Genomic DNA, 16,803 nt, shown 5'->3' with positions numbered 1-16,803 from the left:
AGCAATAGTCAGAGTGAATAATACTGGATGTCATTTAACCACAGAATTATGCATCACCACTGCTCATTACATCACTATTCATTTGCAGAATATGTGTATGTTTGATGTGTATACATTTTATTTTTTTAAAAATATGGTTATGCCAAGGAAGCATAAATGTGTATCGTAGGATTACATAAAATCAGTTTGGACTACATGCAGTCCAAATATCTGTCACATTCCTTCAGTCCAAGCCTTGTTTCTGTGTATCCGTGTTAGTCTATGATTATGGATATACCTTGTTTGATGCTTCTTGCTTATAATTTGACTTATGCTGTGGATTATGACTATGAATATTAAATTGGCCTTAATATAGAAGCCTGACTATAAACACTTGCATCCTGCCTCTAAGTACTGTACACTACAATTACTTTTTTTGTTCAACCTGTATAGGTTATACGTTCTCCCATGCTTACTTGGGTTTCCTTTGGGTTTTATAGTTTCCTTCCATGTCCCAAAGAAATGCCAGTAGGCAGATTGGCTATGCTAAAATTGCCCCTAGGTGTGAGATTGGCTATGCTAAAATTGCCCCTAGGAGTGAGTGAGTGTGTAAGTGTGTGTGCATGGTGACCTGCGATGGACTGGCAACCAGTGTTCATGGGGAAGTCTCCGGTACTTCTGGAGACAAAAAAAATAGAAAAAGGCATCAGGCAAGCATACTTGAATACGTGTATAATTTCCTCTGGTAATATATTTAGATGTGCTATTTAACCACATACACATTGTGTATGTATGGATGAATAAATGGTAATGTTACCTACAGTTACCAAGTATCCTTCAATTATATTTAAATAATTCATTTACCAGAGCATGTTTAGCAAGGTGCTCTATACATTTCTGTGAATCTGCAAAAATGAAGGAATACAAGCAATACTCACTTCAGAAAGATGCTTAACTACAAAAAATAGAATATATACAATGTATTACTTTATCAGTCTCAAACATTTTCTTATACAACTTTTTATTTTAATGAAACTTACTCCATGATTATTAACTAAGCAAATTCTCATTAATATGATAATACATTGCATTTCAGTTATTTTAATATTATTTTAGAGAAAAGCTGAAGGATGAACTTTGGTGTTAAAGGAACCAGCATAACAAATAAAATGAACAGCTGAGGCACTTTACTAAAAGAAATACAGAAATAGAGGAATAAAAATATTCAGATTGTTTTTCTAGTGAATAAGTGGATTACAACATATGAGCCAACTGTAATGGTTTTAGTTAACACAATCAATTCCTGTTTTGATTGTAAAATCCAATACTTTTGTGCCACTCCTTGTTTATTTCCTCAAACACATAGTGTGTGAGGACATACATAGTCATACCCTTAGAAAACAGTATATGCAATGCTTTTATAATAAATTAATAATAATAATAATACCTTTTCACTAATAAATAGTAAATGGTCCATGCTTATATAGCACTTTTTTAACCTTAGCAGTTCCAAAGCGCTTTACACTGGTTCTCATATACCCATTCACACACACACACTCACACACCAATAGTAGCAATGGTAATACATTCAAACAATATCCATGTGCTTAGAAATATACTCAGAATGTAATATTTTTCTCAGATTCAAATAAAGATATGGTGAGCAAATTTGATTGTAAGAAAATGAACAAATATTAAATCATATTTGCTTTAGTTTTGGCTGATTTATGAAAATCCACAGTACAGTTATATTTGATAATATTATTGATTATAAATATTGTCTTCCACACAGACACTCTATAATTATACTCTTTTTACTCTTGTAAAAATATTCTAATAAAACAATATACTGCATGTTGAAATGTGGAAGTTAGATTAAATACAGAATAATACAAAGCATTTCCCTGTTAATTATATCAGCTTTAGCAATAGTCAGAGAGAATAATATTGGATGTCATTTATCCACAGGATTATGCATCACCACTGCTCATTACATCACTATTCATTAGCAGAATATGTGTGTTTGATGTGTATACATGTTTTTTTTTTCTATATATAGTTATGCCAATAAGTAGTAACTAACAACCAATAATAAATGTGTATCATAGGATTACAGTATAAAGTCAGTTGGGACCAAATGCAGTCCAAATAAGTATAAAATTCCTTCAGTGTATAGCACATTTCCCAGCATGCTGATCACAACTTTATCGTGCATGTGCAAGTCCAAGCCTGGTTTCTGTGAATCTGTGTTGGTCTGTGATTATGGATATACCTTGTTTGATGCTGCCTGCTTGTAATTTGACCTATGCTGTGGCTTATGACTATGAATATTAAATTGCCATTAATATAGAAGCCTGACTATAAACATTTGCGTCCTACCTCTACGTACATATAGGTATAGGTTATATGCTCTCCCTGTGTTTACTTGGGTTTCCACAGGGTTTTATAGAAAGTGAGCAAAAAGGGGAAGCATGGGGGATTGGCTGCTGAAACTATAAAATTCTTGGTATTTATACTTATGGTGGATTTTATTCTAATTATGGCATCTTGAATTTATCTGACAATGAATAGATAACGAAAAAATTATCTATCACATCTATTGTGCCTTACTAACAATCACTGTATCACTTTGTCCTGTGGCTTTCAAACCATGACTTCAATAACAATACTGTGTCTGGCACCGAAGTATTGTACAGAGGGTGAAATCAACAAAGCTGACTGTATTCAAGGTGAGGTAAGACTGTAATGTGTGTGTTCAGGGAATAGAAGGGAGTGACATAATAAAGCAGGATGTTGACTAACATCCTGCCGCCACATTTAAACATTCAGCTAAAAAAATTGCCCAAGCTCTTCTTTTTCCTCAATGTGGACATATCTAACCACATCAACCGGATATTCTGATTACTACAATCTAAATAACTATTCTTTGTGCATCAGTACTACTCCAGTGTGTACCGGTTTTATTCGGATTAGAGCTTGAATAAAAGAGAAGCATTACTGTATGTTGATAACACCATGCATTTCCAAATATGTAATGTTTCATTTATAGGGGTGTTCACCATCAGAAAAGCCAAATGTACAACCAGGACAGAAACTCAAATGTACTAACATGTACTCTCAAAGGAGAGATTAGTGCACTCACAATGAAAAAGGTTCAGTCTAGAACTCTTATGAGTTCTACACTTTATCCTGCTAGGGGAATGCTCAAAGGTTTCTGACAGTGTTTTTCCCTGTCAGAAAGAAAGAAAGAAATAGAACCTTTTTAGGAACCCTTTTATGAGGCAAAGTAGAGCCCAGTTAGGAACCAAATCTTTGTGTAGAATGGAGTGGCTTCTTAGCATTACCCATGTCTACAAACAGAGAACCTGTGTATCAAAATGTATGAGAGTAAAGGTGTACTTTTCTAAGGAAGTGCCATGATTTGCGTTCTCTTTTGCTTTGCACATACCATAACAGCAGAACCTGTATTAATTATGTCTTTCATTTTGCCCTTCCTTTTGCTTCACTTGCCACATGAGGGTCAGAATTATAATGATGCATTGTAATTACAATATGTGTATATGTGTGTGTGTGTGTGTGTGTGTGTGTGTGTGTGTGTGTGTGTGTGTGTGTGTGTGTGTGTAAACATATAATAACAATAGATCATGTCCATAGATTTTCAGATGGGAACATGAATACTTTATTATTCAACCGTACAAAAGCCATCATGACTTTGAAGTGGAAAGTGGGTTCCTCAAGAGAAATATCCATATAAAATGCATTTTAACACAAGACTCAAAGACCTTCAAATCCAGTTTCTGCCATTTAAAGTAGCAGCACTTGGTTATAAGGATTACAACACACCCTTTCATAAGCCACTTCCAGACACTGACAAAGATTATAAAATCATTGGGTTATGACTCATGAAACTTTGCTCATGGTTTTCAGTGACTTCCTTGCCATTGTTATTTTGGTAAGAATACTAGGCCATATAATGTTTGTAAACAAAGCCTTTACATATTACATAAGGAATATACGGTTTTTACTATGATAATATAGTATGTACTGTGTATATATACTCATTTCAGCTTAGGCTATTTGACACCATTTAGACACAACCGTATATATCTTATTCTATTTTTACCTTAGACATTTCTAAAGCCCAAGAAAAACATCAACATCTGCCACTGTTTAAGCTTGGCGTCAAATGCTTAATGAAATTGGCTCTGGGGCTGCACCGGATGGCACCATGGTTTTGTTTCTCTGCTCTAAAAGGCCTGGCTCTGCTGTAAACAAATTCACATCTTTGTTTGGCAACGATAATATTCACCCCCTCATTTGGCAACAGCAGTTTACATCCATTATGTGAACGTGCAAAGTATACAAGATGAGGGTATTGGCTGACCACATTTTACACATTTTAGATGAGACAATCCAGAGGCAGTGTGGCCTAGCTGCTGTTTGCTTACATAACAAAAGTCCAGGATGGTTTGTTGGATTTACCTTGGTTATGGGCCTTAAGAATTTATCTATACACTTCAGTTTTAGGGGTTCAATTCTAAAAATAGTGAGGAAAAGTTATTGCCTGCAGCTTCATTTCTTTAAAAACCACCCTTTCATGCATTAAAATTATTCTTTAAAAACTGCAGGCAGGGAAGTTGGGCTATAAAAGAACCACAGCAGCAGAATATGCCCTACCCTTCTCATTTAGACCAAATCCCACTCAGATTCTGAATGCACACAAACACTTCGCTTAACTTTGCAAATAAGCATCAGGCAAGGAAAAAAGTACTCCCATGAGACTTTATATTATATTTGGCACATTGGTTTGTATTAAAATAATTAATGGCTGTATAATTAACTACAGATACAAAAGTAATTTTCTAAGGCATGTCAACATTCATAAATGGCCATGATGACATTAACAGGACGGTTGCATTTAGACCCATATTTAAAATATTTTAGTAATTTTTTTGTTTCTATGTTACAGTATGCAATTGAATTTAATGTGGAAAATAGACTTCTAGGGATTTTTGAGCTATACAAGACATAATAAGACCATCCAAGGTCTGTTGTATTTGTCCAAAATGCATATCCTTCCTCCTTTTGATATGTAATACATGTATTGTGAACATTGTTAATAAACACGGTCAGTGAAAATCCCTTCCTATTATGCTCTGTGTTTATATGACGTAAGTGTAGTGCTGTTTAACACAAGACAAATGTGTTTTAGGGGATTTTTTCTTTTTACAAAAACAGAATGAAAACCACATATGACCAGTGTAAGTTTGATACAGGACTTTTCCCTGACATCAGCTTATGCCAAGTGGTCAGAAATGCACAGCCACAGCTTTTTTTAGAGCAGCTGTCTCATATGTGTGGTTGGCATGAATAAGCTGGTATGTGACCACTATGTAGAAATTTACTGAATATTGGACCACAGGTTCTAATGAATTGTGTTCATAGTGAGGGAGGGTGTATGCACCTCTTTAGCAGCTATTACCTGGAAGCAATGCATGTTTTTTTAACTGACAAATAAAGCACAAGTGACTAAGTGGCTGTGTGCACAGGTGGTCATCTACGTGTACTGACTAAAAAGTAAAAAAAAAAAAAATGTCTTCCAACATTTTAGCACATACTTATATGTATAAAAATGTATGTATTTTTCAGATAGCCTTTCAGAATGCCTTTGACAAAAGAAGAACATATTGAAATCATTCTCATGGCTGGATCGGGAAGCTGTTGCAGGGTTGCGATGGACTTTAACAGGAAGCACATCTCACACAACACTGTTGCTAAACGTATTAACAAATTTCAAAAAGAACTGGACATCCTCAAACATCCATGGCAAAGGTACAGCCGACATGGTGCTGGCATACATAGTCCCCTATGTATGGAGACTTTTGGGACACCATGTAAAATTGCACATATTTAAAATCCCTTTTTAATCCTTTATCATCACCATAGGGAGATCCAACAAGCTTTCAACACAAAACTTGTCCTGCACAAGCCATTTAATGGATATAAAAAAATATAGCTATAAGCAGTTACAAATTCAGTACAACCATGGCCATGAGCTTGGTACAGTTGAAAACTATTCAGAAAAACATACTGCCCTCCTGACAGTGGGGAAGATGATAGAGGAAATCAATGTCTCAAAATCAACTATTAGACATGCTGAGATCATTTGGAAGGGTTGCAAGAAAGAATTGTCTCCTCGGACCATCCCACAAAATACAGTCCCTGAACTTTGCCACGCATCATTGGAACTACAATTACAATGAAATAGTTATAAGATCAAAAATGTTCTTGGCCATGCACACTATCAACATGTTTTCAACAAGTCAAACTTGGCCGCATCTAAAGAAAAAGTCCCATTTGAGGTTTGAAGTTGTTTGCAGGTAGTGGTATTGAATGTATAATCTGCTTTGGTGTTCTAGAGTGGTATATTTAATCCTTTCTTAAGGAGTGATGTGAGATGGTTTACAATGACGCTGAAGTTTCTAAAACCCTAGGAATCTCTGTGGGCCACTCTGCTACTACTTGGACCTTGGCATTGTCAGTGTCAGCATCCTCTTGACTGATGATGTAGTCCTGGATTTGAGTTATGGAAATGGGATAAATTAAAATATCATCATTTTAGGCAATGGCCTAAATTTTCCAAATATGTCTCCGAGCACAGCATTAATAAATGCCTGGAAGAGACAGGGGGTATTGAGCAATCTGAATGGCATTACCAGTTATTCATAGTGACCTGGGGGTTATGCTGAATGCTGTCTTTCATTCCTTATCTGCTCTGATGCGAACTCGGTTGGGGTTTTCTTGAAGATGCTGGCTGTTGAGCTCTTTCAGATCTAAGGGCAGAAGAGGCTATGGGTATCTATATTTTGCTGTCATTTGGTCCAGGTCACAGTAATGTATTTATGGATGAAGACTTGAACCTTTAGTGGGTGAATTGTGTTGAGATTTATGAAGTTGTCAGCCACTTCAGTGCAAGTGTGTGCTGCAAGAGGACAGGGAGTATGTGAATGCTTGAGCAAGACAGAAATTCAGAGTGATTTGGGTGAAATAATGCAATACAAAGCATACACACCACATTATCATGTGGTTGTTTAACATCTGAATTGTTGAGACACAGTGGGTTGTCTCTCCACAGTAGAAGCAGACACCTTGCTCCAGATGATACTTACATTCTTTGGCTGTTAACTTAGTTAACCCAGTGGTTTTCAAAGTGGGGGCCGTCAGGGGGCATGCGGAGGGCCTCAACAATTTGGTGTGAAAAATAAATAAATGTATGTTTTCTATTTCTCACTCTCAGACAACCACACACACACACACACACACACACACACACACAAAATCAATTCCTAATGTATTGTAATGTAAAGATGTAAGATGTAATTATTAATAATAAAAAAGGGGGGATATATTCAGAAGTCTGTATTTTTAATATGTTTTAAAGACATCTTGCAAAAGGAAGGCCTTGGTCAAATTTTAATGCCATCTGGGGGGCCTTGCCATGGAAAAGTTTGGGAACCCCTGAGTTAACCTGTGACAGCTTACATTTACATTTATTCATTTAGCAGATGCATTTATCCAAAATAACTTACAAATGAGGAAATACAAGCAAAGCGATATATATCAAGTGGAGAACAATACAAGCAGTGCTAACATGCAAGATCTTTTAATTGAGTTCTAGAAACGCAAAGTGCGCAGAATAGGGGTGTAAGAGCTAGTGTAAATTTCTTTTTTTTTTTTAAAGGATAATGTGGGGTTAGCATTTTAGGGGTTAGTTACATGCTCACGGAAGAGATAAGTCTTTAGCTGTTTTTTGAAGATAGTGACAGATTCTGCAGTCCGGAGTGGGGTTGGAAGTTCATTTCACCACTGAGGGACAGTTAGTGTGAAGGTTCTGGAAAGTAACCTTGAGCCACACAGAGAAGGCACTACTAAGTGCCGGTTGTTAATCGATTGCAGATTGCGTGAGGGAATGTAAGCCTTCAAGAGAGTGTTGAGGTAGGGGGGTGCTGTTCCTGAGCTGACAGGTCAAAAAGTTTGTGTAGGTGAATGGCCAGTAAGCCAACTCAGTAATTTTGTGGGACAAGTCTGCGAAATCTGGGAAAATTGTGAAATGTGGGTTGGTTCCTTTTTTACCTGGAAAAGCTATTTACCGTTATGTGTATAGCCAATTTTTGTTGTTGCTGTTCACTGGTTACACAACCTTCAACAGAGTTGATTCACTGAAGCCTGCTGTGTCCGTGTTAGCAGTGAAGACTTCTGCAACAGATAAATGGAAGCGCACGTCTTCTTGTTTAATTAAAACCAATGTAGAAGGGGAAAAAAGATCTAGACAAACTCAGCAACATGAAGCAGTCAAATAATCAGGCAATCAATAACAAAGAGAGTCTGGGTTATTTAAAGGACTACTGTGATTGAAAACAGTTGAATTCTACCAGTAATCAGGTCACTGTGAACTTGACTACAAGTCATGTGGTAATGTTGTGGGCTGATGATCACGGGAGCTGTTTTCTGCAACTTAAGTTGTTGCTGAAACAGAAGTGGCAAAACAGTTATGCACAACATACAGTTAAACAATATGAGCAACAGAAGAAATAATTGCAAGATGAAATCATTATGTGTATTTCATTTGTATATAAAGAAATGAAAACTAGTGTTAATTTAGTTAACTCAAGCTTAGGGTACAGAAACAATACGCATACAAGTCACAAGTCAAGATGTAAAGTAGGTAAGTAAAATTTTTGATGATAAGTGCTTAAATAATTGACAGTGACCCGTTCCATATGTTTACTCAAATGTAGCTGTGTATCTATAAATTCTTTTAGGCAAGAGAATACAATTAGAAACCTCCCATGTATCCCATTTAATTGATCAAAGTTAATGTCCTGGTTCTTCATACACCTGCCCATCATTTCATTGAGACCAGACAAGGCTTTGAGCTGTTTCTCTAAATTCTCATTGTGCTTTATCTTGCTCTTTTTTTTTTTTTTTTAAATTGCTCTTAATTCACTCCTCATTGCCCTCACCAAACCCCAACACATTCCCCCTTTCCCTGAAGCATTAAATTATTTCTGCAAAGATTTCTGCTTTGCTACTAGGATAGACTTTAAAGACAATGTCTGTCTTTTTTCCTGAATGGAAATGTAGAAATGTTGATAGTTAACATAACATCATGAAGTGTTAAGGCTGCAGTAGCACCTGTTTAAAGATATACTGTAGCTTTTCATTGTTCAGTATCACTTCATTTTATGTAACATTTTTGATTGTTTGAAAATGACTAACATAAAAAACACTAAAACCAAAATAAACCACTTTATCTGATGACCTTGGGAGAAATTAGTCAAAGCATTTGTGTTGATGGTGATCAGATGACTATGTAGTCTGGCCTGTAAGAAGTTCTGCAAAATATTTTCATAACGCACATGTCTATATGTTCATGTGTGTGTGTGTGTGTGTGTGTGTGTGTGTGTGTGTGTGTGTAAAAAGCAAGACTTCTCCTCCCACAAAAGGTATTTTAAAATAACTTCTGGGTGAAGGGGAACATAGTGCATGCTTCCCATGACTTTTACCGTCTATTGCTTGAAGATCTTCTTAAGCTCTGTTTCCTCTGTGTGATGGATTGATCTTTCTGATCTCCACAGATTCTTGCACCAATAAAGTCAGAGATTATCTCAAATGCATTGCAAAGATGAGTTTTTAAGGCCATGGGCTTCTAGGCAGTCCTGTGTACCAACTAGGATAAATGTATGAAATGATGCTCTATTCATATGTTAGAAAGTAAGAAACCTAGGATTTATAAAGTTCTAGCTGCTGATTCTGTGATTTTAACATACACTACATGACCAAACGTTTCTGGACACTTGACTGTATGGGTCTTCCCCAAACTGTTGCCACAAAGTTAGAATCACACAATTATATAGCATGTCTTTGTATGCTGTAACATTACAATTTCCCTTCACTGGCACTAAAACTCCCAAAGGTGTTATAGTATGACAATGCCCTTGTGTACAAAGAGATTTCTGTCGAGACATGGTTTGTCATGGTTGGAGTGGAAGATCTCAAGTGCCTTGCACAGAGATATAATTCCAAGATTTTGATATTGTAGATTGCTAGACATATATAATATATAATGAGCACCAAGTGTTTAACATCACTGTCGAAAATCTATTTTAGAGACTAACATAAATACTTTTTTATTTGTCTTGTCAGTTTATTAAAATTTGTTTATTTGCCTGGGAATCCTGGATACTTCACCTCTGAAGTAATTTTTAATTAAAATCTGTATTTTTGTGTTTTGAATGTGTGAGATTTTATATATATGTGTGTGTGTGTGTGTGTGTATATATATATATATATATATATATATATATATATATATATATATGTGTGTGTGTGTGTGTGTGTTTATATATATATATATATATATATATATATATATATATATATATATATATCAAACCATATCTTGCTTTGAAAGGCAAATCTAACCCATGACGAATAAGTTTACAAAAGTTAAATAAAATAAAAAACATTGGCGAAATTGCTTTTTTTTCATACATTTTCCAATGTATTAAATACAGCATAGATGAAAATAAAAATAAAAATACATTTATTGTGATGTGTATATAATTCAAATACATATTTAAATACCACGCTCTATATAAAGATGGGCAAAGATACTTTGCAGGCTAAATGCTGAGGTTTGTCAACCAGTGCCAAACACTGCTGTAATTACTGTTGGTTTTGATTACTCAGGAAATAATCATGGCTAATTTAACATGCAACCCACACAAGTTACACCTCTGTATCATATATTTAGCTAATTGTAATTTCCTTTCTGCAGGCACCATTCTGAGACACAGCAATAGTGAGGTGCCACTGACAAACTATAAAAACTGCACTGAATTCAGATGTCATTGGGGGACTTGTGATGAATGAGTTCTTTCAGGTTAGCCAAATGCCTGCTGTGGTTGAATTTTTTAATTTTTTTTATTGTAGTCTGATGGTACAGATAAGAGCAGTCCTGTGGTTTAAAGGTGCAATGGAAAATATTTTGAATGTTTTTACTATTATAAATAACATGTAAATATCTGAGAAACATGATTAAATATATATGTTTTAAACAATGCAATCAAAGGAAATGTATGGTACGCCTGAAAAAAAGTGGGTCAGTGCTGGATTCAGTGGATTTTATTTTGTTTATATACCTGAGTCAACCCAAGGGCTTTTCAATCTACCCTCGTCTCTACTACTCAGAAACACAATCATGGTGAAATAAAAAATAAAATAAAATAAATAAATAAAACAATCAATTGACAAATAAGGGGCTTTGTGTACATTGGGCAAGGGTGGGAGGTGGGATAATGGAGTAAACAAATCATTGAGATTTTTTTTGTAGTTTACCTTGTACATGGTAGAGTGCAGATTCTACCCAATTAACCTTTAATGGAACATAAAGTATGGGTAATATTTGTCATATGATACAGTGCCGTCCACTAATTTTGGCGCATTGGGATATTTGAATAAAGAAGGTTCTTAAAAATTGTCTTTATTGTTGAACCTTTTGATCTTTTGTTACAAAAGAATCACAAACATACTCTGCTTTCACTGATATCAACAATTGCAAACAAAATAGAGGTTTATCAAAAAAATCTTTGTTAAATATAGTTGTGCAACAATTGGTACCCTTTAAGTCAATGCTTTGTGCTACCTCCCTTTGCCAAAATAACAGCTCTGAGTCTTCTCCTCTAATGCCTCATGAGATAGGAGAATACATGGCAAGGGATCTGAGATGATTCCTCCATACAGAATCTCTCCAGATCCTTCAAATGTCGAGGTCCTGTTGGAAGATCCAACCACAGCCCATTTTAAGTCAGGTTTTCATTTAAAATCTGTATGAAGTTCCAGTAGTGTCTGGCAAACTGACGCTTGAGTTTGTTTTTTGTTGAGAGTATAGGCTTTTTCTTGAAACCCTTCCAAACAACTTGTGGTGACGTTGGTGAGTTCAGATTGTAGTTTTGGAGACTTTCTGACCCCAAGACGCAGCTAACTTCTGCAATTCTCCAGCTGTGGTCTTTGTAGTTTTTTTGGCCACTCGAACCATCCTCTTCTGTGCTATTTTCTTATAGCCACTTCTCATTTTGTGAAGCTCATCAACCTTTCGCCGCACATCATAGCTTTATTCCTTGGTCTTACCCATTCTTATGAATGACTAAGGGAATTTGGCCTATGAGTTATCTCATATTTATACCCCTGTGAAACAAGAAGTCATGGTTGAACAATTTCCTGTTCCTAGTCACCCAGATGTACTAAAAATGTAAAATATCATTAGGCATATGCTTCAAATATATTTTTCTCATATGAATTCACAGGGGTGCCAATAAATGTTGCACTATATTTAACAAATATATTTTTAAAATATAAACCTGTGTTGTGTTTGCGATTGCTTGATATCCATGAGAGCAGAGAATTTTTGTGAATTATTTGAACAAAAGATCAAAGGGTTAATCAATAAAGACAATTTTTCACAGCCTTCTTTGATCATATTTAACAAGAGTGCCAATATTAGTGGTGGGCACTGTACATGCTTAGTGTATAATTGGGCATATGGAAGCGAAGCCAACCACTAAAATCACGTAAGAAATCTCGAAACAGGTTTTCAGTGCAAACACATGTGTAGTACATATAGAGTAAAGGAGGTACATTATACATGTTTCTGGCTTCTGCAGTGACTGATGCAAATATTGACTTGGAAGACATGTTCAAACATGTATTTATTATTTTTTTTGTATCAAATAAAATCCTACAAACTCAATAATATATTAGTAATGGATAAAAAGTATGAGTTACATATGAGTATCAGGACACTCCATGTGCTACGCTAGGTTGATTTGACATATACAACCTACAGTAGTTTAAATAGGCAGTCCCCGGACTTCTTCCTAATGTCTAATTCTTTTTCTTTTTTTCTTTTTTAATATAATGTGTGTTGTGAAAATTCTTTCAAAACATGGATATTGAAAAAGAACTTCCTGTCATCTGTGTTTACATGACATAAATGCAGCACTTATTCAACATGAAGCAAAAAAAAAAAAAATCAGACCGTTATACAACTTTTCTGAAATAAAATCACACACCAATATATATTTTAACAGGAGTATGTGATTAATGGGACATGTAGTAATTCAGGTCATTTTGAAATTTAGTCTACAATGCATGTGTGAACATCACACCTACGTCAAAAGTAATGCTCATACACAGGACTTGCAGGTGATGGTTTTTGTACCTCAGGCATTAAAACTTACAAAGTGATGACAAGGCAAGGTATCAGTTTTCACTATCTGCTGGTTTTTACAGCACAGGAGGGACTAATTATAAGCTAAATGTAAAAATTATTCCAATAATTTGAGGAAGAGCATGATAAATGACAGTTTCTATTACACCTTATATTTCTGTACTTTCAAAAATATAACAATACTTTCAGAAATCTATGTAGGCAGTACTGTGTGTAACTCTTTACTGCATGCAAACTGATTCATGCTCTTTTATTATGAATTATTTAACCTGTAATGTAAATATCATCAGTGCTTGTAATCACACTGACCACAAATCACAGAGTCACCTTTACCAGCATGTAGCCCCCTCAAACCCCCCCCCCCCCCCCCACCCCACACACACACACACAACGGTCACAAAAAAGCTTAGTGTAGGAAACCACTGCTTAGGAAGGAGAATTGAGGAAAGAGGGAAATTCCTGCAACATCCAGACAGAAATGAGTCAAGGCCAGAATTCAGTCAGACCACATGCAAGCCTAGACTTGTTCAAGTGAGCAATCAGCATTGTGTGTATTTGTGTGAGTGTGGCAATAAATTTTGCAGCCCCTTCCTCATAAACAAGTATTTTAGGTGAAATGCAACACAACATAGATTTTTTTTCTAAATCATGTAAACATTATGTAGTTACTTTAACTGCACTGCAAAAAAATCATCTTAGCAAGTGAAAATATCTTGAATATAGTCAAATCTATCTAATATTTCTTATTATAAGATTACAATAAACCCAATATAACATCATTAAACATATTTCTAGACATTATTAATCATTTGAAGCTAGTCAGTTTCTTATTCTGTTGGCAGATAATTTTGCTTCTTTTTTTAAGAAATAAATGCTTAAAATTAGTACAACTATCTGCCAATAGAACCAGACTATTTCAAGCTTGACATTAGTACAACTGGTTTGAAATAGATTTCATAATCTTATATTTGCTTTATTGTAAACTTATAATAGGAAATACTAGATACATTTGACCATATTCAAGGTATTTCCACTTACTAATATTTTTAGTAGTGTGAAAAGGTTAAAAAAAAAAAGAGGCTTACTTCCTGTACCCCTTGCCCTACTATTTTTCCCTTTTTCATTTTTTTTTAATTACATAGAGAATTAGCAAACTCTTTGCAATGAATGTAAACATCCTGGTTAGTGATATCACCACAGCTACCACTTCTCAAGAACCACTTGAATTAGAGTTCCTGTAAAATGGTAGCATCATCGCTATGAGTGAGGAGATTTTTGTTAGCCTCCATTTCTTGCTAATACCTAATTGTAAGCAATGTTGATTGTTGGTAAAATAATTATACAGGGATATTTCAGACAGTACACATACTGTTTCACATGATGTGTAGCTTAGCAGGTGTTTCACAGGCTTTCAGTGTTACTAGACTAAGGGCCCTCTATTCTAAATCAGTGATTTAAGTCTTAAAGTTACATCACTTTTTATGTGGACAAAGTTATGTGTATTCAGAGACAGGTTACATTTTCTGGGTTCAAATGACCTGTATGTAGTTCAATCATCTGAGGTTGCCATGTTTTTTTTTTTGACAGGGTCATAACATTTCATTTTGCCCACTGCCTTCACACAGGAGCACTTGCATTTAAGCCTAAAATTTTTGGCTGTCAAAAGTAATATGATGTAATATAATAGCAAGAGACAATTAATTAAAAAAAAAAAGAGAGAGACTAATATGATGAGAAATGAAAGAGAAAACGGCAAGCACTGAAATATCTAACAGGAGTCTAGTATATTGATACTACATTTTTACATAGTCCTAATTATAATCATCACATTATTCACTGCAAAATTGGCTTATTTTAACAATATGGATTCCACCCTCATTATTCAGGAGCTTCTAAAATAGCACTTCATCCAGCACATGATACTTTAACTTTAACTTAATATATATATATATATATATATATATATATATATATATATATATATATATATATATATATATATATATATATATATATATATATATTGTGCTCCAACAATTAGTTGTATGAAACTTAAAGTATCCATGAGATAATTAGTTGAAGTTATGACATTATAAAGTGTGGGCAGGATAAAAGCTATTTTATCTCACTTTTATTTCACTGTTTTGAATTGTCAAATTAATAATAATAAAAAAAGTATTTGTTGATCCTGTAAGGAAAGCGTACATGGTTTGAAGGATAAGTTGACTGAGCACTCATTTGCTGCACTTACAGCTTACTTTAAATGTAGTTCATCATTTTATCCATAATTCAGTCCTTAATATAAGCAGGGTCATCATAAGATGCTGTCTCCATACAATTAAATAAATAAAAAATGCATAAAGTGATACTATTCATTAATAGTATTAATTAACAGTTTTATATTTACTGTTGTGCAATGTTTAATTCTTTTTGAAAACAGTTATGTACAGGTCCAGATTTACTTACTGATCTTGACTAATGTACTTCTGTGTGTGACGCGTAAACATTCCACACCTGAATGGCAGCCTGTGTTTCCCATGATAAACATCTTTCACCTCTGTGTTTAGATGCTTGGTTTCAGTGCATGCTGTGGTTTTACACTTCCACCCCCTAATTTAGTGAATTACTTGGCATCTTGGCATTCGTTTAACAGCATGGGTGTCGTTGAAAAAAAACAAGGATTTCCATGACGTTTTCCTGTATCATGTGCTGTTTGAAAACCATGCAAACATGAAAAAGGCCAAAGGCTACGAGCAGGTTTACACTTGCTGAAACATTCCCATATTTTAGAGGGTTTTTTGTTGTTGTTGTTGTTGTTTCATTTGTATTTATGATCCCAGAATTTTCATCATTTTTCACTTTATTTTTATGCTTTGCGATTTTATATTAAAGGTGGGAAAAGATCTGACATGATATATCTTAGTGTCATTCTTTTAATTCACAAAAAGCTGCCATTTCAACAGGGGTGTGTAGACTTTTTATATCCATTGTATCTCACTTCATCTTTTTGCACAATACATATTTACAGTATGAGTGAATTGTCTAAGATTCTTGTGCAGAATTGGGCATTTCCTAATTTCAGACAACTTTCTTTGAAAATGTTTTGTTTTTGTCATCACAGTACTGATTTAAACAATATCATATTACTTGTCTTTTGGAGCATCATAATGCCCATCTTTCTGAAGAATACCAATTATAAGCAAAACCAAGCTTTAATGAGCAATGAGTCTTTATTGGTCACATATACATATGCACAGTGAAATTCTTTTCTTCGCATATCCCAGCATGTCAGGAAACTAGGGTCAGAGCACAGGGTCAGCCATCATACAGCACCCCTGGAGCAGTGAGGGTTAAGGGCCTTGCTCAAGGGCCCAACAGTGGCAGCTTGGCAGTGCCGGGGCTTAAACCCCCGACCTTCCGATCAGTAACCCAGAGCCTTAACCACTAAGCCACCACTGCCCACTGAGCATTTATTTACCACATGAGTTGTGATTGGTTTATTACTGACTAAATTAATGTTGTTCAGAGTTCCT

The 16,803-nt window shown here is 35.0% G+C and overlaps 1 long non-coding RNA gene across 1 annotated transcript; it reads right to left on the bottom strand.

Moving 5' to 3' along the window:
• Positions 1-3,648: 3,648 nt before the first annotated feature.
• LOC124628190 (uncharacterized) lies at positions 3,649-15,871 on the bottom strand. Its single transcript, XR_006982558.2, has 3 exons — positions 15,737-15,871; positions 8,412-8,505; positions 3,649-8,235 (listed from the first exon to the last, which is right to left on the bottom strand). It is a non-coding gene; the product is annotated as an uncharacterized LOC124628190 (long non-coding RNA).
• Between the last annotated feature and the right edge of the window lie 932 nt (positions 15,872-16,803).

The sequence above is a fragment of the Ictalurus punctatus genome, chromosome 5, assembly GCF_001660625.3.
Source record: "Ictalurus punctatus breed USDA103 chromosome 5, Coco_2.0, whole genome shotgun sequence".
In the NCBI taxonomy this organism is placed as follows: domain Eukaryota; kingdom Metazoa; phylum Chordata; class Actinopteri; order Siluriformes; family Ictaluridae; genus Ictalurus; species Ictalurus punctatus.
Note: the sequence above shows the minus strand (reverse complement) of the source record. Positions and strands in the feature narration are given on the sequence as shown.